At 40.1% G+C, this 24419-nt stretch overlaps 1 protein-coding gene and 1 non-coding gene across 5 annotated transcripts in view; both read right to left on the bottom strand.

Moving 5' to 3' along the window:
- The window catches only part of kank1 (KN motif and ankyrin repeat domains 1), a 259966-nt gene that overhangs the window by 233224 nt on the left and 2323 nt on the right, over positions 1 to 24419 (bottom strand). The window lies entirely within an intron of this gene.
- On the bottom strand, positions 2310 to 2374 carry LOC116971618. The gene has a single exon (XR_004411522.1). It is a non-coding gene; the product is annotated as a small nucleolar RNA SNORD98 (small nucleolar RNA).

Raw genomic sequence — 24419 nt, 5'->3', positions numbered from 1 at the left:
TCGTTTCAGGCACATCAAGATGCTTTTTAGCCAGTGAAGTACCGTTGAAACATCGCGTGTCACAACTGTAATGTAGGCAACACTGCACCAAGTTTGAAAAGAGCAAGCTCCTATAAAGAAGAGTGAGATATGGAAGTGATAAATCAGTTCAAATGAACTTGATTAAAGGAGAAATATTGGCAGGGATTAACTTTCAGAAAAAAGTTTTAACAAGAGAAAAAGTAGTTTATCAGGTTATTCAAGAAATTATCCGAATCCTAAAGAACCTACGCCCATCTTTTTGTGAATACAAGGAACTGCAGATATTGATGTACAAGATTTCCCCCAGTCCCCACCCAGCACTCCACCAGCCACCACATCCCATTTATCATCCTCCGACATTTCCATCATCTGCAACATGATCCCAGAAGTCACATCTTTTCATCCTCATCCTTTTTCGCCTTCTGCAGAGAACACTCCCGCCGCAACTCCTTGGTTCACTCATCCCTTCCCACTCCCACTCCCTCCCCGGGTACTTCTGCCGGCAACAGCAACAGATGTAATACCTGTTCCTAAACCTCCCACCTCACCTTCATCCTGGGACCCCAGCAGTCTCTCCAGGTAATACAGATTCATGTGTACCTCCCCCTACTGCATCCAGTGTTCCAAACGTAGCCTCCTGTACATCGGCAAGACTAGGTATAGACTCGCTGATTATTTCACCAAGCACATGCTTTCGGTCCGCCAAGACCAACTGGATTTCCCAGTACCCATACATTTTAACTCCCTTTCCCATACTGACCCCTAAGTCCCCCACCTTCTCCATTGCCAGAGTGAAGCCAAGTGCAAACTGGAGGAATAACACCTCTATTTTGCTTGTGTGGCTAATAACCCAATGGTATAATAATTGAATCCTCCAATTTTAGGTAACTATACAAAACTCTCCTCCCTCCTTCCTCCAACCCATCTCTTCCCACGTTCTATCTCTCCTCCTCCCCCCACAATAATTCTGAGTGGTCCTGACCCTCAACGTCACCCATCCATGTTTTTCAGATTCAAGACAGCTTCTTCCTCACTGTTGTCAGACGACTGAACAGCTCTCTCATGAGCCAAGTGTGTGGTGCCAATCTTCCAATTTACCGCCTTAACCTACCTGATCTCCCGGTTGCTCAGCATTTTAACTCCCCCTCCCATTCCCAATCTGACCTTTGTCCTGGGCCTCTTCCATTGTCAAAGTGAGAGGAACAGTGCAAATTGGAGGAACAGCACCTCATATTTCGCTTGGGTAACTACACCCCAGCAGTATGAACATTGATTTCTCCAACTTCAATTAAAGCTGGCTTTCCCCCTCTCTCTCTCTCTCTCTCTCTCTCTCTCTCTCTCTCTCTCTCTCTCTCTATCCCCTCCCGCTTCCACCAGTCTTACAGTCTCCGATTACATTCTATTTCTGTCCCGCTGACTGAAGAAGTGTCTCGACCCGAAACATCATCCATTCCTTCTCTCCAGAGATGCTTCCTGTCCCGCTGAGTTACTCCAGCATTTTGTGTCTAGCTTCCAACTTACCTCACTGTGTCCCTTACACTTTATTTTATCCGCACTTTGCCTGTGGGTGCAAGGCTATAACACTATAACATTATGTCCTGCACTATGGTTTGTTCACCACCTGTTGTTCTTGTGGATGACTTAACTGGAGTCATGTATAGTATGATTTGACTGGATGGCAGCAAACAAAGCATTTCACTGCATCTTAGTACTCATTCCTTTGCTTCATTTACTCCATGGATTCATCAGCTTTCAAGCTCACCAACATCTAATGCCATTTTCTGACCATTGTTTCTCATTCTCATAACTCTTGGTTTGCTAATATTTCTGACAGTTTTTTGTGACTTCTGCCATGAAGTAGCACATAAAGTCATTGTTCAATTTCTGTGTCATTTTCTTATTTTCCCCTATTATAAATTCTTCCAGGTATCAGTAAAGAACCCACAATTACACTTGAAAAGTTTAAAATTTTTATTTACACGTTGCAATACTATCATATTCCTTCCTCCCTGCCCCCCAAAATAAAATCTTGGTTCTCCTTTGACAGCGTGCACCCAATCTTTGTGCCTACTGCTGTTTCTGGCAACATTGCAAGCCACACTTCCTTGGATTTAATGTTTGTTTTCTTTTTTTGTCAGCCAGACAACTCGCCTTTCCTCAGTACTACAGTGGAGTCTAGAATTTTATGGATTTCAATCCAAGGCTTTGGGGGGGGGGGGGGGGGGGGGGGAAAGAGGATTTTCAGCATCTGCCACTATGCCAATTAATTTCTGTGGAAAATTCGAGATGGGTTCAGTAAGTTTTTTTCATCACTGGATTTTCAGCAATGGAATAGGATAATACATCATCACCCATCAATATGTCCACAAAAAACATTTAAATGCATTTTTCCACTTCTTAAAACAACTGTACACTCAAACCTGAAGAATTAATGATTAACCTGCCATTGAGCTGACAGCATCATGCATCAATTAAACATAGCTATTTGGTGACCCGCCACCCATTCAAAAAGAGTGAAAGTGTAAATTGTCTCTGCTTGAGCGTCCAATGATTGATATGGGAATATAGCTTCAACATTGCAGTCATTTCTGTTAACAACTGCAAATTGTTGGCATTTTGTTGCCATCTGAAATGAATGATTTACAGAAATCATTAGCCAACCTTCTAAAACTTGAAGTGCCCCATGATTAACAATATTTTACAAAATCTATTAAAACCTTTGCTTCTAGCCAAATGTGAACATTGATTAAGTACAGAAATTGAACAACATCCCAAGCCCTTTCAGTTATAACACCGATCAACTTAGTCACCCGGTCATACTCCTACATAACACGCAGGGCGAAAATTAAGTGTTCGGAATAAAATTGTATTCCGAAAAAGAACAAATAGATATGTCTAGAGATAATGTCATAAGACCTTCATAAAATAATCTTAATAATTTTAATAAAAATGGCAACAATAACATTAGTGGATAAACTGCCAGGTTTCACTTGCTACTGCAGTAACATAGACATCACTAATGGGCAAAGATTTCCATGATTTTCTGAGCAGCTCCATCAGAAACAAGACACTTGTGTATCTAACTGAAAACCAAAAACCATGCAACACAAATGCATTGCAATTTCCCCCAAAAATGGTTCTGTATTGTTTCCCATTTCATTCTTCCCAACAATCATCAAGCTCTTGAACATGATACAATACTAACTTCAGGTAGGTTTAGGTTTATTATCACACGTACAGTGAAAAGCTTTGGCTTGCAACGTACAACAAAATGTAGGATAGCACCATCGCAACAAAACAAGTCAGTGAAAGAGCTTCAAATTAGAATAAAAGGAGACTTTGGGTTTGACGTTCTTTTACATAGTTGTGAACGTGTCTATGCTGTGGAACTTAAACCAAAAATCCAATCACTACAAATAAAGAATCAGCTGGGGGAATTCAGCAGATCAATATTCCACATCCATCTTTGTGGCAGCAATGCTGTTTTTTTTATGGATTGGGGGGGGGGGGGGGGGGGGGGGGGGGGGGGGGGGGGGGGGGGGGGGGAGGTCTTCATTATTGTTTGCATGTCCTCTCGTGAAGTGAGATGTGCAACATTCCATCAATTGCATTGGCATCCATTTAACTAACATAAATGGATTTGATTCCAACTCAGCCGCTGAGTTGTGAATCCGAGTTCTACACTTTGGCAAATCTCACTGTGCCACAAGTAATGTACTGGTGTAGACGAGCGGTTTGAGTATTTGATGCTGACAATGTGTGCTTGGAATAGGCAGACTAACAATCCTGCGTTCAACACAAACCTCATTGATCAGTTCAGAACAAAACGAAAATACACGTTCTAGAAGTCTTAGCCCAACATTTCTTCCTCCAAACCAAAAAGCTTAGTATTTCCACACAATAAAACTGGTGTGGCCTTCTTGTTTTAAAATCCAAACAAGCTGATATTCCATGAGAAGATGGACACAAAATGCTGGTGTAAGTCAGCGGGTCAGGCAGCATCTACTGAGAAAGGGAATAGGTGATGTTTCTGGTCAAGACCCTTCATCTAACTGAGAGTCAGGGAGGGGGAAACTAGAGATATAAAGGCACAGAGCAAAGCAGAGCTTGCATCGATAACTCAGGAAAGGTGGAGCCCACAATGGTCCAGTGTTGGCATATTCCATGCAATATATTGAATCATATCCATTTTCACTTCCCATTCTAACCCCAGCTTTCTTGACAAGACAGTGACACAAAATGCTGGAGTAACTCAATGGGTTAGCATTCCTGGAGAACTTGGATAGGTAGCGTTTTGGGTCAAGACCCTTCCTCAGACTTCAACAACAGTACTTTATTAAAAGCATCAAATGACTAAAACCCCCAATATGATGCAAAACAAAACAAAAAGATAACCATATAGTTTGTGAAAAGCAACATGCAAAACTAGCTCTGGATGTGTATGAAGGTTATTTGTTCCCTTCCCTCCTGCATGGTAGCTGCAGCACACAAATAATATTTTCCATGCACGATGTTAACATGAAAACAATTCCTGCAAACACTGGGTACTCATTACTTTCATCAGAAGAACGAGGAGAGGTGGGAGGGTGAAACGCTTCAAACAATTTCAGTATCAAGTACTATTATATTTTCAAGGTTTGCATATTCCCGTGCAGCTTTCAGACCTGTATAATACAGTTAGTGAAAGTAAGAGTTAAAACTCTTTTTAAAAACCCAATTAGAATGCAGAGAATCCACTCGGATTCAAAGTATACCCAATTTTGAGCATTAGAAAATAAAAATAAAACTGCAAAAGACATTGGTTACATTTAAAATCACAAGAGCAGAACCACATACTCCTACAATTTGTGAGTGAAACTACTTTCACAAAAGTTTTATAACAGCCCATCTGGTGTAGAGCACCATTTGTTTACCTCAATTCTAATAAAAACATGCTACCACAGTATATTCCAGTCATACAATGTTAACTCACACTCGAGTGCCTACAAAGCAGCCAGATGTGTTGATCTTCTTGAACACAACTCGATCAAACAGCACAACACTTCTAGGACTTAGCCAAGAGAAATCAGGGCAACGCCCCAAGTAACATCTTTAAGTACAAATCAGAGACAAAGAAAAATTTAAATGGAAAAATATCCGATTTATATTCACCACAGTTAATTTACAAAAGACAGCAGCGCTCCAGTTGAAAAGCACACACAGGTAGAAAGCTATTAACATTAGAGTAACCAGTGCAATACCTGCACTGCAGCAGATAGCAACCGGCAAAGGAGAGTGAGGACTGCAGCAAGTATGATGTAATAAAATAGCCAACCTCCTCTTTCAGCTGCAAACATTTGGTGCAATTCAAGGCCACTTTTACAGTGACTTAAAGTTCACACTAAACATAAAGATCAAACCGACTGGAGTTTGTAGCACACGTGGAGAAAACTATTTTTTGCCAGCCAGTACAAGCTGATATTTTCAGTAGAAACTACAAGTCAATGATTTGTGAACATAACTAGCAGCTGTATAATGACAAAAACATTTTCCAGGCAACTGGGAAGGTTTCCCCTTTACAGAAAAATACTAATTAAAACAAGCCATGCTTTTGAAAATATGATAAGCTACTATTTATACTACTGATATGTTAACCCAAAATAAATGAATGTTAATTATCAGGAACATTTATGATTCCATTCACATTTAAAGATCATTTGGTGCCCAAGCTAAAATTATATTGACAATTACTACCATTTTGCACGTCAAAAACAAAAGAATTAAAGCCAAATGGTTGTCCATGTCTTATTAGCCAGAATTCGTAGGGCAGTGTGAAAATTTCACTCATATCCTTCTACACTCCAAGTTATTTGACTATTAACCTTAAACTAATATTAATCATTGCCTGTTTCTGCTCAGTGCAACAAAAAAAATCCAATCATTTGCAAAATAGGTGATCATAAGCCTGGCAATCTTTAAAAAGTGTAACTCGCCATTTAAAATTGATGTTCTTTTGAAAATAAATTCAGGAAATGAAAAGCAACTTTACAACATTTTCCTATTTACTTTACATTCATAGACAAACGTAAGATCTATCAGAAAATAATCAATACGGTTACCTCTGGAATTGCTGTTAGGAAATACAAGTTCTCTCATACCACAGTACATAACAGCCCATCTTATTTTGAAAGGCAGCCTGGAAGTAAGACCACACAGTGAAAAGAAACACGAACTTCAAGATTACCACCTTTATGTTGTTGGACAGACAATCTGGCCAACACCAGGACGTGTTGAGTTCCAGCTTCCTCCAAATGAACAAGTGAAAAGAAGAGAACCATTGTTAACTGCAGATTACCAGCACATATGGCAGTCATCCAGACTCTCATGTAGGCAGAGCATGGGAGGCATCAAATAAGTTCTAAATGGAGCTAAACAATGCAGAATCCTCAAATAGTTCCACTGACCTTATGATAGAGACAGGATCAGTAGAGCAACAGTTGAAAGATGATTGTCAAAGATGCTTAACTGGTCAAATCTTGCCATGTATGGGCTCTAATAAATGCCCCCAAACCCTCGCAACAATTTGCCGTTAGCCAAGTTGAGTCCAACCCATTGATTCTCTTCTAGCTCTCACCAACACTACTTAATATTTTCCCAAATTAAACTATAAAAAATAGAATTAGTTGGTTCCAAAACCAAAATCCAATCAAAATGTGTTAAAACATCAGTAAGGGGTTGTATGGAAAAGAGAAAAAGGAAGTGCTTTTGGAAATACTCAGTCTGACTCAGTAGACTATTATCTGAATGGTGGCCGATTAGGAAAAGGGGAGATGCAATGAGACCTGGGTGTCATGGTACACCAGTCATTGAAAGTAGGAATGCAGGTGCAGCAGGCAGTGAAGAAAGCAAATGGTATGTTAGCATTCATAGCAAAAGGATTTGAGTATAAGAGCAGGGAGGTTCTACTGCAGTTGTACAGGGTCTTGGTGAGACCACACCTGGAGTATTGCGTACAGTTTTGGTCTCCTAATCTGAGGAAAGACATTCTTGCCATAGAGGGAGTACAGAGAAGGTTCACCAGACTGATTCCTGGGATGTCAGGACTTTCATATGAAGAAAGACTGGATAGACTCGGCTTGTACACGCTACAATTTAGAAGATTGAGGGGGGGGATCTTATAGAAACTTACAAAATTCTTAAGGGGTTGGACAGGCTAGATGCAGGAAGATTATTCCCGATGTTGGGGAAGTTCAGAACTAGGGGTCACAGTTTAAGGATAAGAGGGAAGTCTTTTAGGACCGAGATGAGAAAATCATTTTTTACACAGGTGAATCTGTGGAATTCTCTGCCACAGAAGGTAGTTGAGGCCAGTTCATTGGCTATATTTAAGAGGGAGTTAGATGTGGCCCATGTGGCTAAAGGGATCAGGGGGTATGGAGAGAAGGCAGGTACGGGATACTGAGTTGGATGATCAGCCATGATCATATCGAATGGCGGTGCAGGCTCGAAGGGCCTACTCCTGCACCTATTTTCCATGTTTCTATGATGAAGTGCCATTGACCTTCATGTTAACTATTTCCCCCCCCCCCCCCCATGGATGCTGCCTGATCTGATGAGTTTGTTTCTATCTAGTTTTTATTATAGGTCTTTATTTGCACCTGCATATTTTTGTTTTCAATTTATGACATGGTTGGTGCTCTGTGTGAATTATTTTTGGTTTATATAAAGGAGAGATGATTGTTGTATGATTGTTAACACTTTCCCATTGAAATGTACATATTTGCATGGTAATTAAAAAGTGGATAAAAACATTTAAAAATGCAGAGTTACTTTAACATTTCTCAGCTTTGAAGCTACAAAAAATCTCACAAAAAAACTTTTAGTTCAGGAAATAGGGGTTCTAAATTAACCCCAGTGTGCAGGAGTGGATGAGAAAATGGGATAAAGGTGTGAAGGGTGGTCAGCATGGACTTGCTGGGCCAAAGGGTCTGTTTCTATGCTGTAATTCTAACTATTGTTGCTGCTGTCTAGTTTGTTGTCACAAAATAATCATACAAAACCACAGACATCATACGTAATTAAGTAATCAGCACTCAAAGGACCAAAGAGATACAAATCAAAGCTGCATATAAAACATTTTAAATTATAGATTATCCTACACATAATTGTAAACACACAACTTTTGGCTTAGATGAATAAGTAAACAGTATGGCAGAACATAATGGTGGATGGGTACATTTCTGAATAGACATCTGCAGCAAGTAGCATACCACAGGAATCAGTGCCGGGACCTTCCTACACGGGAATGTTGATGGTGTGATTATTAAGTTTGCAAATTGAGAGTCAAATAAAAAGATGATTGTTTAAACATACAATAGGACACCCAACAGCTAGAAAGTTGAGTGGAGCAATGGGTGATTGAACTTAATCAAAGCAAGTGCCAGGTAATGCACTTTGGGAGGATAATTTTGGTTGAAACATATAGTGCAAAAACACAGAGCATTCACTGTGAAAGCACTGTGACAAATTCAATATGTTGCCATCAGAACTGAAAACTTAAACATATTACTGATCCAACAAGCCAGTCTGGGGTGGGAGATTGCAACCTTCAAGTGGTCCGCCCTGTTTTGATGAATGCAATCAAACAGGCGTGCACAATCGAATAAGATCAAATAGAACAAATTGTCCTCCAACTTTAGGCTGTGCACGCCATACGCAAGAAGAAGAAGAAGCCTGTCTTACTGTTTGAGGATTTCTTGCACTTTATCATTTCAATTTATTCAAAGTATTTTAAAAAAACATGGATTATTCTTTAAATATGGCAACGATTATGGATACAAACCAAAAGAACATTCACCCTAAACAGCAAATGAGTAACATTTTCAGGATTCCTTTAAAATATTGCAATGCAGCCTCAACAGTCTAAACAGGGATCAGATGTACAAAAATCAAAATTGAAGTTTGAACTCCCATTACAACATTTTGTTATCTGCAGTGTTATTTTTATTGAATGGCATAAATCAGTAACCGTCTAAACGCATAATTCCAAAGTGTAAACTCATTGCAGCAAGTTTTGTTTACACCAATACTCTCCATTTTATGTGAGTTTTGTGATGTGTACAAGGCCACCAGCTTCGTCCGAATACCACTAAGTGAAAGATTTAAAGTTCACCATTTAACTTGAAGAGCCAACATAATCAAGGACTACTAAACTGGTCATTCTTTGTTCCCTTCTTCCATCAGGGTGAAGGTACAAAAACTGGCAAGCACGCAACACCCGACTCACAAACAAGTTTCTTCCCTGCTGTTAGGCGATTCTTAAATAGATCTCTCATGTGCTGGTTGAATTCCCATTCTACCTCATTGTGGCACATTTAAAATAATCTACACTCTCTCTATAGCTGCAACACTATATTTCGCACTATTTTCTCTTTTGCACAAACTGATGTACTCATATGGTATAAATTACCTAGATAGCGCACAAAAGTCTTCCCACTTTCTCAGTATGTGTGACAATAACAAATCTTTGCCCTCTAGTTTTAAACTCCCCGGCCACGGGAAAAGAAAGACGGGCCTTTCACCACCTTTAGACCTCAAATGGTTTCACCCTAATAAATATATAAATATATATAATTATTATTATACATATTCAACTCAAATCTGCCCCATTAGCAACATTACAAGTGTGACCACATCTGAAAATCATTTGATTGATTGCGAACCACTTTGAGGGTTGCAAAAATGAACGAATGAATGAATACGTTTATTTACCAAGTATTCACATACAAGGAATTTGCCTTGATGCTCCGCCCACAAGTGACAACATGACATAGTGGCAGTTAGGAGTGAAACATAAAACATTAATAATAAAACATTATCGATTAAACATGTGAATTAAATAAAATACCAGAGCAAAAGGAGGCTACATATTTTTGGTTATTAAGTAGCGCTACTACTCGTGGAAAAAAAGCTGTTTTTGTCTGGCTGTGGCAGCTTTGACAGTCCGGAGTCGTCTTGCAGAGGGAAGTGATTCAAAGAGTTTGTGGCCAGGGTGAGAGGGGTCAGAGATGATCTTACCCGCTCACTTCCTGGCTCTTGCAGTGCACAGTTTGTCAATGGGGGGGGGGGGGGGGGGGGGGGGGGGGGGAAGGTTGCAGCCAATAACCTTCTCAGCTGATCAGACGATTCGCCGCTGCCTCCGGATGTTGTGCTTGGCGGCTGAGCCAATCCAGACCATGATGGGGAAGGCGAGGACAAACTCTACGATGGCCGTATAGAATTGGACCATCATTGCCTGTGGCAGATTGAGCTTCCTCAGCTGCCGCAGGAAGTACATCCTCTGTTGTGCCTTTTTGACTGTGGAGTCGATGGTGACCCCCCATTTATGGTCCTTGGAGATGATGGTTCCCAAGAACTTAAAAGACTCCACAGATGTGACTGTGGTGCTGTTGATGGTGAGTGGGGTGAGGGGAGGGGGAGCTCTCCTAAAGTCCACAATCAATTGCATTGTCTTAAGAGCATTGAGCTCTTAAGAAACAAGGCAATCAGTATTTTTTTTCCTACCTCTTCAGTTGCCTCGTGGAAGGCCCCAATGCAGCATCACTTATACTTCCCGCTTTTACTCCTGGAAATAACCAAGAGAGTCTGCCTGAACATGTAGCAAAGTCTTTAAGTGAAAACATGTGTAAATTCCATTTCACACACCACAGCAGTATCTATTCCCATAGATAAATTTAGTACACAGTATTTTTGTAAAACACTTTTGGATAGATGATTTAATTATGTGCAACTGATAGACTAATTATGAAACCATGGACAGATGACAATTTTTTGGTCCATTAAATATTGCAATATTTCTATCTATTTAAAATAGTATTGAAAAGTCCACAATGGGCCAAAACTATACATGCAAGCAGACTAGGAACTCCAGCCAATAACAGCTTAGATGTGGTGTTCCATATATCCGTTTCCCAGATGGCTTGAGCTCAGGATTGTGAGACCATCTGCTAAACAATGTACAACTGGGATGTTTTTCCAAGTGCCTCTTCTGTATATCCAGGCATATCCCCACTTCTCCTCATGCACACCAAATACATCTGTTGGGGAAGGTTAAAAAACTAAAATAGTCTTGCATTTGTTCGATGGTCATATCACTACACTTTTAATCACTTAATTGTCCTGTTCAGATGTCTTGAGAAATTAAGCCTAACTAATTTGATAAATATAGACCAAATATATGTAGCATACATTAAATAAGCCACAATAGAAATGGCGATCACATCCCATCTGCGGAAGCTGCAGGATTCAGCTACATCGTAGCAGGCATTGTGTCATCAGCAAAGTCTTAAAAACTGTTACCTTTGCCCAAGCAACTCTTAACACAAGGGTTTTTAGTGCTCCTAGCAAAGTTTGATGGGTGAAAATTAAGTTATATCATCCCCATCATTCACTCTACCCAAAGATAATGTGAAGCAACCACCAAATAAAAACGCTTCGATTGGATGTAGACATGGAAACTTGCATTGATCCATAGTACAAATCTTCCAAGATCAACGCAAGTGTTAGATTCTCCCTCAAAGGAGTAAAATTGCACCAGAATTCACATAACGATAACCAAGATGGAGAGCTGAAGCAGTAACACTTTCAGTCCTAACATCAGCAGCTTTAGTACTCCAGGCAAGTTGGTTGGACACCTCCAAAGTCTATTGTTTGCACCACAACTAATAGGCAACGCTCAAATTAGCATTAAGCTTCAACAGATTCATTACATGGTGGTGACCCTGCTAGCAATTCTCCTTTTGAGCTATTGTTCTAGCCGGCTGACCATTCAGCAGCCTCAGAGCAGAAAGACATGCTCACCTGCAAACTTATTACACTCGCCAGTGTTCAGAGAACCCACCAAACCGTGCCAAGATTTCCTGTAAACAATGCCCCCATGGCCTCACGTTTCCCCAAGGCCGTCTCATGTCTGCGCCATTCTCCTCAGAGCAGGTCAAGGTCACCTCTCAACTTCATTGCCACAATCTCTTTCCAAGCAGCAGTTCTCTGCCAATCTGAAGCATACCATTGTGTCAGAGGCCACTCGGGCATGCATTTGTAAGAATATTTCATTTACTTCGATTTTGAAAGAGAAGCTGGAATCTTACGTAAAGGGATTTGGCACGGTAGCTGTAGAGTAGCTGCCTTACAGCAGCAGAGACCCAGGTTCGACTCTAACTGCAGGTGTTGTCTGTATGAAGTTTGCACACTCTCCGTGACCGTATGGGTTTTCGCAGGATGATCCGGTTTCCTCCCACATTCCAAAGACGTGCAGGTTTGAAGGTCAATTGGGTTTTGTAAAATTGTCCCCGACGTGTAGGATTGAACTAGTTTATAGGTGATTGTTGGTCGGCATAGACACGTGGGCCGAAGGACCAGTTTCCACTCTGTATCACTAAACTAAACATTGCTGACTTCCCACAAATGACCATTCTTAACATTCACAGCTGCCACATTGACATGTACTCAATTCCCTACCAGAGGAGGAAATCTTCATTAGGAGCCTGAAAAATAAAAGTCCCCAAAACAAACCATACTATTACCCTGAACACCAAGATTTCCACTAAGTGCACAAGGTGTAACCTGACAATGCAAAAGGTCCTCTTCCATCCTGCTGTGCAAATCCACTTTAATATAAACATCTGGAGCTGCATTTCCCCCCAAATAGCAGCAAAAGTCTACAAATTGCCATCCGAGATGATCAGGGAGAATTTGTTAAAGCCTCACTTGAAGGACATGGCTCAATCTCAATCAAAAACTATTAGATGTGCTCAAAAGAAACATTTCTATTCAATCTTTCCAGTTTCAAGCAAACAATATTACTTTGAAGCTTGGTCGCTAATGCTAGAAATGTGTGCACAGCCAGCTTCCACAGACAATACAAAAACGACAAGTTGATTTTAGTTTTTCAGTAACGGGCCAAAGAGGCGACATATTACACAGGACAGGGTTAACTCAGCTAATTCAGGGCCATTGCTTTTTACGTCTCATCCCAAACCCAACAACATTACTCAGAAGTGCCTCCCACCAACCGAGGGGAGAGACCTACAAATGAGCCACAGTAGTCACGAGGCAACCACGATCCATTTGTCTTGCTCTTCATTGAACATCAAGCATCATCACAAATTACACACCAAGCTTTGTAATAATAAAATTAATTTTTAAAGCTATTCATTAAAAAAGTGCCCTAGGTCCATCAATAGGATGTGTTCACATTTAATGGTTGTGAAGAGACAATAAATCAAACAGAAATGCTGCTAGGTCTCATGGTGGAGGTTGTGTCAATGACTATACCACTGCTGCTGTTAACTTAATTTCAGAGTAAGAAATTAAAAGCAGTTGGGATGATCCAAGCACACGCTCAAATGCAAAATTATAAAATCAACGTTTCTTGAAAAACTATTAAAGATTGGATACCAAACCGATACAAAAGCTTTACTTGATGTGCATAGAAAATGAGGAAAGGAAGCGAGAGATACAGAAGGAGAGTGCAAAGAACATTGAAAGGAATCTTACAAAGACCTATAGGAAGATCCCTGGACAAAGATTCACTGGAGCATAATTAGATTAAAGGCAGAAATGGTCAATTGTACTCGACTTCCTTCTGTCTAATAATCAAACATTGATTTTATAACAACCTTTAAAAAAAAACACACCACCATCAGTTTCACATTGTAAATGATTGTTTCAGAATTAAGATTCACACTTTGCCTGCATTGAAAATAGTTAAGCTTGCTGGAATTAGATGGCCATAAAACAAGTTCTCTGCACATAATAAGATCATTCTTCAGCTCAATGATGTAGTCAGACATTGAACATATTGTCTGTCACCAAATCATAAATCACCAGATAGATTGCTCAAAACAAGAGGAATATTTTGATATGGCATTGCTGGATTCCTATTTAATTAAATAACATGAATTCTATCTGCACAGCCATCAACTAACAGAGAGGCAAAAAGCTTTGCAGATATAGAGCTTGCATATTCAGAATGGAAAAAAAGTTTAAAATACATTACTAATCAATTAAAATGCAACAATTCAAAATTAAAACTGAATATGTAAACACGAGTTTCAAGATGTAAACTATAATCATGCCATTTGAAAACAAGTCACATGCCATTCAATACCTCGGGCCATTCTGAGATTAATTCCATACTCTATGTGCCAGAAAACGCCTTCACATTCCAGTCACCACATTATGTTTGAGGCATGTTCAGATAATGAACAGATAAAGATTCGGATGCACCTCGGTTCTCTCACCTTCTCTTGCCACCCAAAGGATAGGGTTCTCTTTCTTCCCGCACATTCAGTCACCCCATCTGAAATTTCCACCACTTTCAACACAATAGCACCATAATGAGACCAATATTGCTGGCCTTTCATGATTTTGAAGAGGCAGTTACGTCTATTACCCCTTGATTTCCTCTCCTATCTCCACAAACACTATTCTCACTGCACCTTCCAAAAGAACTGCAGGAAAAGTCACACGTGCACCTTTTCCCCTATTCTGGAACCTCAAAATGTCCCAAATGAAGCAGATGCGGTGGCACAGCAGTAAATTTCCTGCCTCATAGCGCCAGAGACCAGTTCAATTCTGACCATGGGTAATATCTGTACGGAGTTGGTATATTTTTCCTGCATGGGTTTTCTCCAGGTGCTCCGGATTCAATCCACACAATGTACGGGTTTGCAGGTTAATTGTCTTCGGTAAAATTGTAAATTGTCCCTTGTATGTAGGACAGTGCTAGTGTGCAGGGTGATCGCTGGTTGGCACAGACTCAGTGGGCCGAAGGGCCCGTTTCCATGCTCTCCAAGTTTTATAGTCAATAAAACAAACCATTTATTTACTGCTTACACATATTTACTGTTTTCTCTACTAATCATGCAGTTTTCTTTACATTGGAGAAGTCAAATATAATTTTATGGAACACATCCATTCAGTTCGCACAGGTGAACTTGAGTTATCAGTTGCCCAGTTTAATTCTCTATCCATCTCCTATGCTGACCTTTTGCCTTTAACCTTTTACACTGTTCCAAAAACCAAACTTAAACACTCTCATTTTTCAACTAACAAATTACAACTTTCAGAATGTATTGAATTTAAGAATTTATATCACAAGCCTTTCCAATGTGTTTCATAACTGACCAGGTCATGAAGGCAAAAACTGTTATTTTCTCACTTCAAAGATGCTATCCAGGCCAGCCTTTTGTTTCAAATTTCCACAGTGGTCCTGTTCCATCTCAGAGTTCTAGCATTGGACATCTTCCCTTTCTGCCCCCACCTTCATTGATCCATTTCCAGTTTAAAAAAAACAACCTAGTACTATTGTGATCTTTGTAATGCCGCACCAGCAGATTTTCCAGTTTCCAGGAAGTTGAACATTCCTCCTATTAATGCACATACTTACTTCACTATTTTGTTTTATATGTCACACAGTAATACAATACATTTTCAACAAACCCAATGCGTTTAAATGTGAGAGAAACATTTTGCACTTTAAGTTTTCTTAAAGTGCAATATGCTAAGTAGCCAATATTCTTGACTGTCACATTTCACACACATTCTACCTGTAAAATAAGTTGATGTGGACATTTATGTATCTTTACTGAAATAAACAAACCAACAACATGTCAAGTGGAGGCGTTTGATTTTGTTACAATCTTGATCAAACCGAGGCATACAATACAAAAATCCAAAGTAAAGGAAACCAATGCGTAAATAATCTAAATTAAAAATCTCAGTGAAAAGACACTACACAATGATGTACTGAACAGGACAGCACAAATAATGCAGAATTGGTTATTCAATTTAGAAAACACATTTCTGCCAAATTAATTACTGAATGTTCATATCATAATGATATTGCAATGGGATTCCTTAATTCTTTATTAAACAAAGTTACATTGATGTACTTCTAAAGCTGTATTAAAACAACTTTTCCTTCCTCTGTTCTTCTATCAGAAATTGATATTTTAAGAATGGGTCGGGGCTCAGAGTACAATTGTCCTCTCCAAACCCACTATCCCCCACATTCAGCTATCAGCATTTCAGCAGCAGCCATATGCTTGGTCTCAGCAAGTCCACACTTTCCTCTTGGGAGTTGAAGGCCTGGGACTCTGGTTGCTCTTGTGGACACCAATGTGCTGGTTGCCAGTTGCTTCCTGCCTGCTTAATGGAGACATGTTACTTGTTAATTTGCAAGATTGCTTGCAGCAAATGCAGCAGCTGGTATAAATCATTGATGAGGCATCTACAGGACATTTCCAATTTTGCAATTGGAAAGTAAGCATTTCTCAAGAAATGGATACAAGGTATTTGAAATACAATACATTCCCTTAGTGTCAATGAAATGTATGTGTCACTTATGAAAAGGACTGAACAGCAAAAGTTCTAAAAATCAGTCTGGGCTTCAGGGTATTTTGGTACAGTGTGTCCTTATGGGTGGAAAGCAAAGTGCTATTCATCACATTGAAAAAGATGATGACATTTCACCCATGTCTTCCAAAAAGATTAGAAATCAAAAATTAAAAAGTCTAACGCAGATTCCCACACACAAAAGTTGGAGAAAATGGTAGCCAATCTGTGTATCTTCACTAGCTTGGTCAAAGCAGACTCACTGAATAGGTTAACAGATTGAATCAATTTTCTTTAAACCAGTACTAGTGGGGTACCGCAAGGCTCGGTGCTGGGACCGCAGCTATTTACAATATACATCAATGATTTGGATGAAGGGATTCAAAGTAACATTAGCAAATTTGGGTGACACAAAGCTGGGTGGCAGGTGAACTGTGAGGAGGATGCTATGAGAATGCAGGGTGACTTGGACAGGTTTGGGGCGTGTGCAGATGCATGGCAGATGAAGTTTAATGTGGATAAATGTGAGGTTATCCACTTCGGTATCAAAAACTGGAAGGCAGATTACTATCTAAATGGCGTCAAGTTGGGAAAAGGGGGAAGTACAACGGGATCTGGGGGTCCTTGTTCATCAGCCTATGAATGTAAGCATGCAGGTACAGCAGGCAGTAAAGAAAGCGAATGGCATGTTGGCCTTTATAACAAGATGAGTCGAGTATAGGAGCAAAGAGGTCCTTCTGACTGTACAGGGCCCCAGTGAGACCACACCTGGAGTATTGTGTACAGTTTTGGTCCCCTCATTTGAGGAAGGACGTTCTTGCTACTGAGGGAGTGCAGCGTAGGTTTACAAGGTTAATTCCCGGAATGGCGGAGCTGTCATATGCTGAGAGAATGGAGCGACTGGGCTTGTATACTCTGGAGTTTAGAAGGATGAGAGGGGTTCTTGTTGAAACATATAAGATTGTTAAGGGTTTAGATACGCTAGAGGCAGTAAACATGTTCCCGATGTTGGGGGAGTCCAGAACCAGGGGCCACAGTTTAAGAATAAGGGGCAAGCCATTTAGAACGGAGACGAGGAAACACTTTTTCTCCCAGAGAGTTGTGAGTCTGTGGAATTCTCTGCCTCAGAGGGCGGTGGAGGCTGGTTTTCTGGATACTTTCAAGAGAGAGCTAGATAGGGCTCTTAAAGATAGCGGAGTCAGGGGATATGGGGAGAAGGCAGGAACAGGGTACTGATTGGGGATGATCAGCCATGGTCACATTGAATGGCGGTGCTGGCTCGAAGGGCCAAATGGCCTACTCCTGCACCTATTGTCTATAAAGGTGGATCAAATCACTTTAAATGAATTTCAAAACTAAAGATCAAAATGCAGACTGCCTATCCGAATTCCAAATATATTAAATACAAATTCTTCATTTTTATTGGGCCTTTCTTGTTGACAATAGAACTCGTGGAATTGATTAAATCTGTAACCACTACATTTTGAACAACAAATCTCAATGCTTACAAGGATTAATCAAATTCTCTTTAGGCGACATTGGAAGTGAACAAATATCTCAAAATATTTATCTTCATTAAATCAGTTAAAATTCTTTAAAAATGTAACTTTTGTGCACATTTATGAATATTCAATGTTACACAGAGTTCTGTAAAATGAAAAAAAACAGGTTAATGGTACAAGTTAATGCAACTGGCTTATTTCATGGAGTTTACCAATGAATGTACAACAGATTTACTTGCAAAACACTACTGATCCCAACATTGCCATTTACCCAGTAAACTAAAAATAATTCATATGATGCATTATGTATTCAGGCACTGATGTTGCCCAATAGCTTTTCAATCAGCGCAATTCATATTCTTCCCTTTCAAGTGCATACAGGTGGCCAAATATGTTCTCTTCAATTGAAGTACTAGTGAAGGAAAGCTTTGTGGGTGACTTGAAAGAGATCTATGTAGGATCATTCCAAGCCCACAGAAAAATGTTAAACCTCTTTTATTTTAATTGCACTAAACTTGCATTTGGACATTAAAGGGCTAAAACATTAACATACCATAAATGGATGAAAGGATAGTTCATGTTTAAGCAGCATTTAATTTAAACCCATAAATGATTGGCATACTGGCAAATTCTTCATAGTGTGGTGTTTGTTTCTTTTCGTCCCATTACTCTGGAATGAAATTTACACTGAAGAATGGAACACTCCCTCATTTCATCATTCATGTAAAATACACCATATCTGGTCGACACAAAAGAACTGGGGTAACTCAGCGGGTCAGGCAGCATGTCTGGAGAAAAGGAACAGGAGATGTTTCGGGTCGAAACCGTTCTTCGGCTTAAAACCTGCAGTTCCTTCCTTCTGGTTGTTCACAAAGGGCACCTTTCAAGCTCAACTGTATACTTCATTCACAATCAAGAGTAACAAGCTCACTAATTAATTTTTTTGCAAGTTCAGTACTAGCCAACTTCATAGTGAGAAAATTAAGGCCATTTTCAAACTTTACACTGCAAGCGAAGTGGATTGAGGTTTTTCTGAACTCCAAAATACAAACCTGTAAATTTGAATTCCTGGTAATTTTTCCCAAGAGCAAAAGGTTTGATTAGTGGTTTAATTTTGAACAGCAATTGTTTGCTTTTCCAAAACCTGAACAGGTTAAAAAAATATGAATACGTTATCAATTCCAAACCAATAAGTTCCGAAATGCAATTTTGAGTAAAGAAACTGGACAAATAACATCCATAAGACGTGTAGGAAAGGAACTGCAGATGCTGGTTTAAACCAAAGATAAACACAAAATGCTGGAGTAACTCAGCAGGACAGGCAGCATCTCTGGAGAGAAGGAATGGGTGACATTTCGGGTTGAGACCCTTCAGACTGATGTCAGGAGAGTGGGCGGGACAAAGATAGAATGTAGTCGGAGACAGCAAGACTGGTGGGAGAACTGGGAAGGGATGGAGAGAGAGAGAGAGAGAGAGGGAAAGCAAGTTGAAGTTGAAGTTAGTAAAATCAATGTTCATACCGCTGGGGTGCAAGCTACCCAAGCGAAATTCGAGGTGGTTCCTCCAATTTGCTCTGGCAAAGGAGGCCCAGGACAGAAAGGTCAGATCGGGAATGGGAGGGGGAGTTAAAGTACTGAGCAACCGGGAGATCAGGTAGGTTAAGACGGACTGAGCGGTGTTGTTCAGCGAAAAGATTGCCGAGCCTGCGCTTGGTCTTGCCGATGTACAGGAGTCGACACCTGGAAGTACGACACCAGTAGATGAGGTTGGAGGTGCAAGTGAACCTCTGCCTCACCTGAAAAGGCTGTTGGGGTCCTTGGACGGAGTCGAGGGGGGAGGTAAAGGGACAGGTGTTGCATCTCCTACGGTTGCAGGGGAAAGTACCTGGGGAGGGGTGGTTTGGGTGGGAATGGATGAGTTGATCAGGGAGTTGCGGAGGGAACGGCCTCTGCGGAAAACAGAAAGTGGTGGTTGGATAGATGTGGCTAGCAGTGGGATCAGTCCTGGTGTTGCAGCTACAGCCAACATGAGCAGTTTGGGCCCCATATCAAAGGAAGGATATGCTGGCATTGGTGAGGGTACAAAGGAAGTGTGTGAGAATGATCCCAGGGATGACTGAGTTAACGTAGGATGAGTGTTTGACGGGCTGAATGGCCTTATTCTGCTCCTATGACGTATGAACATCACTGTGCTTTCCACATTTATTCCCCCAGATTCTGGCTTAATTGTTGACCATGCCAAAATCTGACATATTTGGTTGGTGAAAGTACAAAAACTTTTGTTCTAAAGGATAACCCAGAATCACTGGATGATATCGATAAAACCAACCCCAGCTATTATAACACAGACATCCAAAGAGTCAAATGGACGTATTACCAAGATGCGTGTTGATTCCAAGCTGCCCCCTGCCCAAATTTGTAATATGATCGACTTGCAGTTTGATTCTGCACAGTTAAATATTTGATGGTGTGTCATTGCAATTCATGGTATAATTCCAATATTTTCCATGATTCCTGGGATGTCAGGACTGTCTTATGAAGAAAGACTGGATAGACTTGGTTTATACTCTCTAGAATTTAGGAGATTGAGAGGGGATCTTATAGAAACTTATAAAATTCTTAAGGGGTTGGACAGGCTAGATGCAGGAAGATTGCTCCCGATGTTGGGGAAGTCCAGGACAAGGGGTTACAGCTTAAGGATAAGGGGGAAATCCTTTAAAACCGAGATGAGAAGAACTTTTTTCACACAGAGAGTGGTGAATCTCTGGAACTCTCTGCCACAGAGGGTAGTCGAGGCCAGTTCATTGGCTATATTTAAGAGGGAGTTAGATGTGGCCCTTGTGGCTAAGGGGATCAGAGGGTATGGAGAGAAGGCAGGTACGGGATACTGAGTTGGATGATCAGCCATGATCATATTGAATGGCGGTGCAGGCTCGAAGGGCCGAATGGCCTACTCCTGCACCTAATTTCTATGTTTCTATGTTTCTATAAGGAAATGAAACTACTTTCATGTTCACGGCAAAGACGGTAATCTATAGTTTAAGGACATTTACAGTTTAATTCTATTCTTTGATGTATTAATGAGCTCTCAAATTCAAACTAATACCAGTTGTAAAATTGTCTTAATTGCAATTCAGATTCACGACATTGGGAGTATCACGTTTATGCTCACATTTTTACCTGTACAATCGAAAAAACGCAACGGCAAGCCTCCATTAATCTTTAACATGTACTTCCTGCAAAAAACACTTGCAATGTAATATTGTGTAAATTGCATGTTACACAATATCATGATTTTACTGCAATCAACAGCTAAAGATGGACTGCTTGGAGCACCCCTGGAATCAAATTGATCTTATACAGTTCTTAAATTAAATAAAAGCACACTCTCAATGCAAAATGCAGACAATTGGAATGGAAGATGGTGGTTTACAAAAAAAAACAAAAAGGTGCTGGAGTAATTCCATTGGTTAGAGAGCCTTTCTGGAGAACATGGACAGTTGATGTTTCGTGTCAGGACCCTATTTCAGTCTGATTTTGCTCTGATTTTGTTTACCTTCTCCCAGGTTAATGCTTAAATTACGACACCATAGGTGCTGGGCACTTGTCATTTAAAATTATGTTAACATATCAGACAATGTCACTTGGATCTTGGGAAAAAGACAGTGTACAAGTGTTCCTACGAGAAAGTGGACTAAAAAAGTTAGTAACTCCAGAAACATTTCAATACAGAATCCCTCATGGCTAAGTTAATTTACTTCCCAATTTGAAAAGAAATCTTTGTCAGTGTCCAATGCACACATGTGGAAATCAAGATCTTTAAAATAATCTGCCAAGGAATTTATCCATTGATTTAATTTATTCTGGATGTAATATTTTCAAGCTGTTAATTAATTCATCATGCCTACATAGTGATCCTGTTGACCCAGCTGCACATAACTTGCAGACTCTAACAATACGTATTGCAAAAAAATAAATGTATCACAGCAATTGTTGTAAACTGAAGAAATATACTTCATGTATACAGTTGCATTTGTTCCCACATCAATTTATGAAGAACAAACCTTAAAATAATCAATTGACCAGTCGGGAATATAGCAGGCATACAACGCACAAATAGCATAACAAATGGTTGAAAGAATGGTAATGTAACACATGGAATCAACGGCATTTATATAGGGGGGGGGGGGGGGGGGGGGAATCTAAGCAAAATATCAAGATTGTAGTAAAACAAAATACAACAAATTAAGGAATAGATGGATGCAACTGTTCCCAAATTGTGGCTGTGTGAAGTGGGAGAGTGGTGGTGGGGAAGATGGCAAGGAATCACTGGACAGTGCAGAGTTAAGGCCCTGTCCCACTTTCCTGAGTTACTCACAAACTCTCCAGAGTTTTCCCCTTGATTTGAACTCGGGGAATGTCGGGTAATGTCGGTAGCGAGCCCATAGGAGTCCGTAGATGTTTCGTAGCGGCTCGTAATGCCAGATGTAGGAACTCGGGGCATCAGGTAAGTCGGGACGTTTTTTCCACATGTTGAAAAATGTCCACCAGTTAAAAAAGTAGCCCCGAGTACCTATGAACGGCTAGTACCGTAATTCTCAGAGTTCGAATCATGGGGAAAACTCGGGAGAGTTCATGAGTAACTCGGGAAGTGGGACAGGGCCTTTACTGGTGCATCAGAAACCAACAAATACAGTGCACATATACATAAAGAAAACGCAGAGGTGGGATTTATGTCGTTATTGGTTTTACATAATTTTAAACAGAGCAAAGTTGAAGAACTTGATTACCTGCTCAAAATTAATGAGCAGCATGTAATTCAGATCCATCCATAAGTCATAGGAGCTGAATTAGGCCATTCAACCCATCAAGTCTACTCCACCATTGATCTATCTTTCACGCTCAACCTTATTCTCTTGCCTTTTGCCCATAACCCATAAAATCAGCAAAAGTCTACCTCAACTAGTTTTATTTTCTCTTTTCAAGTGAAGTGGAAGATGGATGACAGATGGTTCTTGCTGTGCTGCATCCCGGGAAACAACACCTAAAATATATGAAGAAAACTAGAGATCCAAGTAAAAATTAGATTATGGCCAGATGCAACTGAGTAAATAAAAACTGAGATTCAAGTGGAAACATGTACCATTTTATGCAGCTACACTTTACAATGACAGTTTATAATTGTATGTTAAATTATTTGAATCGAGAAACTCAATGCAGCGTGGTTAAATTTACGCACTAATCTTGGAGGATGCGGGAACTCACAAAATAATATGCAAATTGGTCAAAAAAGCAGAGAGCAAGTTAAATACAGACAAAACCTAATGTGATGAGTGGAAACAAGGGAAGATGATGTGCCTCCCTGCATGGCATAAGGAGCTGATGCTGTTAACAGATGCAGGGCACCAGTCAGTGAATTCTGAGAAAATGTATTTACATTCTACAATCTTGAACACGTGCCCTGCTCTGGGTAGAGAGACATAAAACAGTCAAGCATAGCCCAGGCTAACCTCCACAACCAAAGGTCAGAGCTCTGTTAAATTTGCACTTTACACCTGGGAGTAAATGACGCTGAAAGAGGAATCCAGGAATGCTAATTAAAAGTGAAAGTCGAAAGCTACAATGTGCAGGGGGTTTCTCCTGATGGGCTGTCTCAGGCAGACTTTTAGAACTATGTTTAGGAATTCCTGTGGAAATTACTGGTGTAAGAATAATCATGTAACAAAATAATTTCTACAAATTATGGATTTCATCAGTTCCACTGTCAAATGCAAAACATCAACATCCCAGGCTTATTAACACTTTATGGCCCCAATAACCATGTTGTATTCACCAGCTAAACTATCAAATGTAAGTAGGCTTGCATTTCAGTTTAAGTGAATTTTATCTTGCAAAAGAGGACAAAAACTGTTAAATGACAGAGGGGTACAACATTAACAGACATTACCTTGGGTTCAAAGGGACTGATCTAATTTATCATCATTAAAATGAAAAAGATTCAATGCGCATTTTTCCTAAGGATTAACCCAGGGGCATAACTTCAGAACCAGGCCACACCACGGAAAAGGGAACTTGAAGAAGGGACTATATGAATGGAAACGCACAGGGAAAAATCTCCCCAAGCAGATTGTGGATTGAGTATTCAGTTGAATTTTTTCACATCGTTCAAAAGATTGTGTCCATAAGGGTTTTAAGGTTATGGAACAAAAGGCGGCCATTTGGAATTGCAGATCAGGCACAAGGTTAAGGCAAAACAAGTTTGAGAGTGACCGCCTTCATTATGCCTACAAGTCTATGAAATTAAATACTAGAACATAATTAGTGGCAGGATTAGGCCACCTGGCCCTTTGAACCTGCTTCACCATTCCTCAAAATCACAGCCCATGTATATTTGAGCACTGTCTACTTTCCACGATTTTAATATCCAGAAATCCATTGACTAGGAAGAAAATTGCAAAGGCAATATAATAAATGAATAAACAAACACAACATGATATTTACAAACAGTATCTTCCCACGAATT

This window comes from Amblyraja radiata, chromosome 3, assembly GCF_010909765.2.
Source record: "Amblyraja radiata isolate CabotCenter1 chromosome 3, sAmbRad1.1.pri, whole genome shotgun sequence".
NCBI classification, from domain to species: domain Eukaryota; kingdom Metazoa; phylum Chordata; class Chondrichthyes; order Rajiformes; family Rajidae; genus Amblyraja; species Amblyraja radiata.
This window is presented reverse-complemented; position numbering and strand designations above follow the sequence as displayed.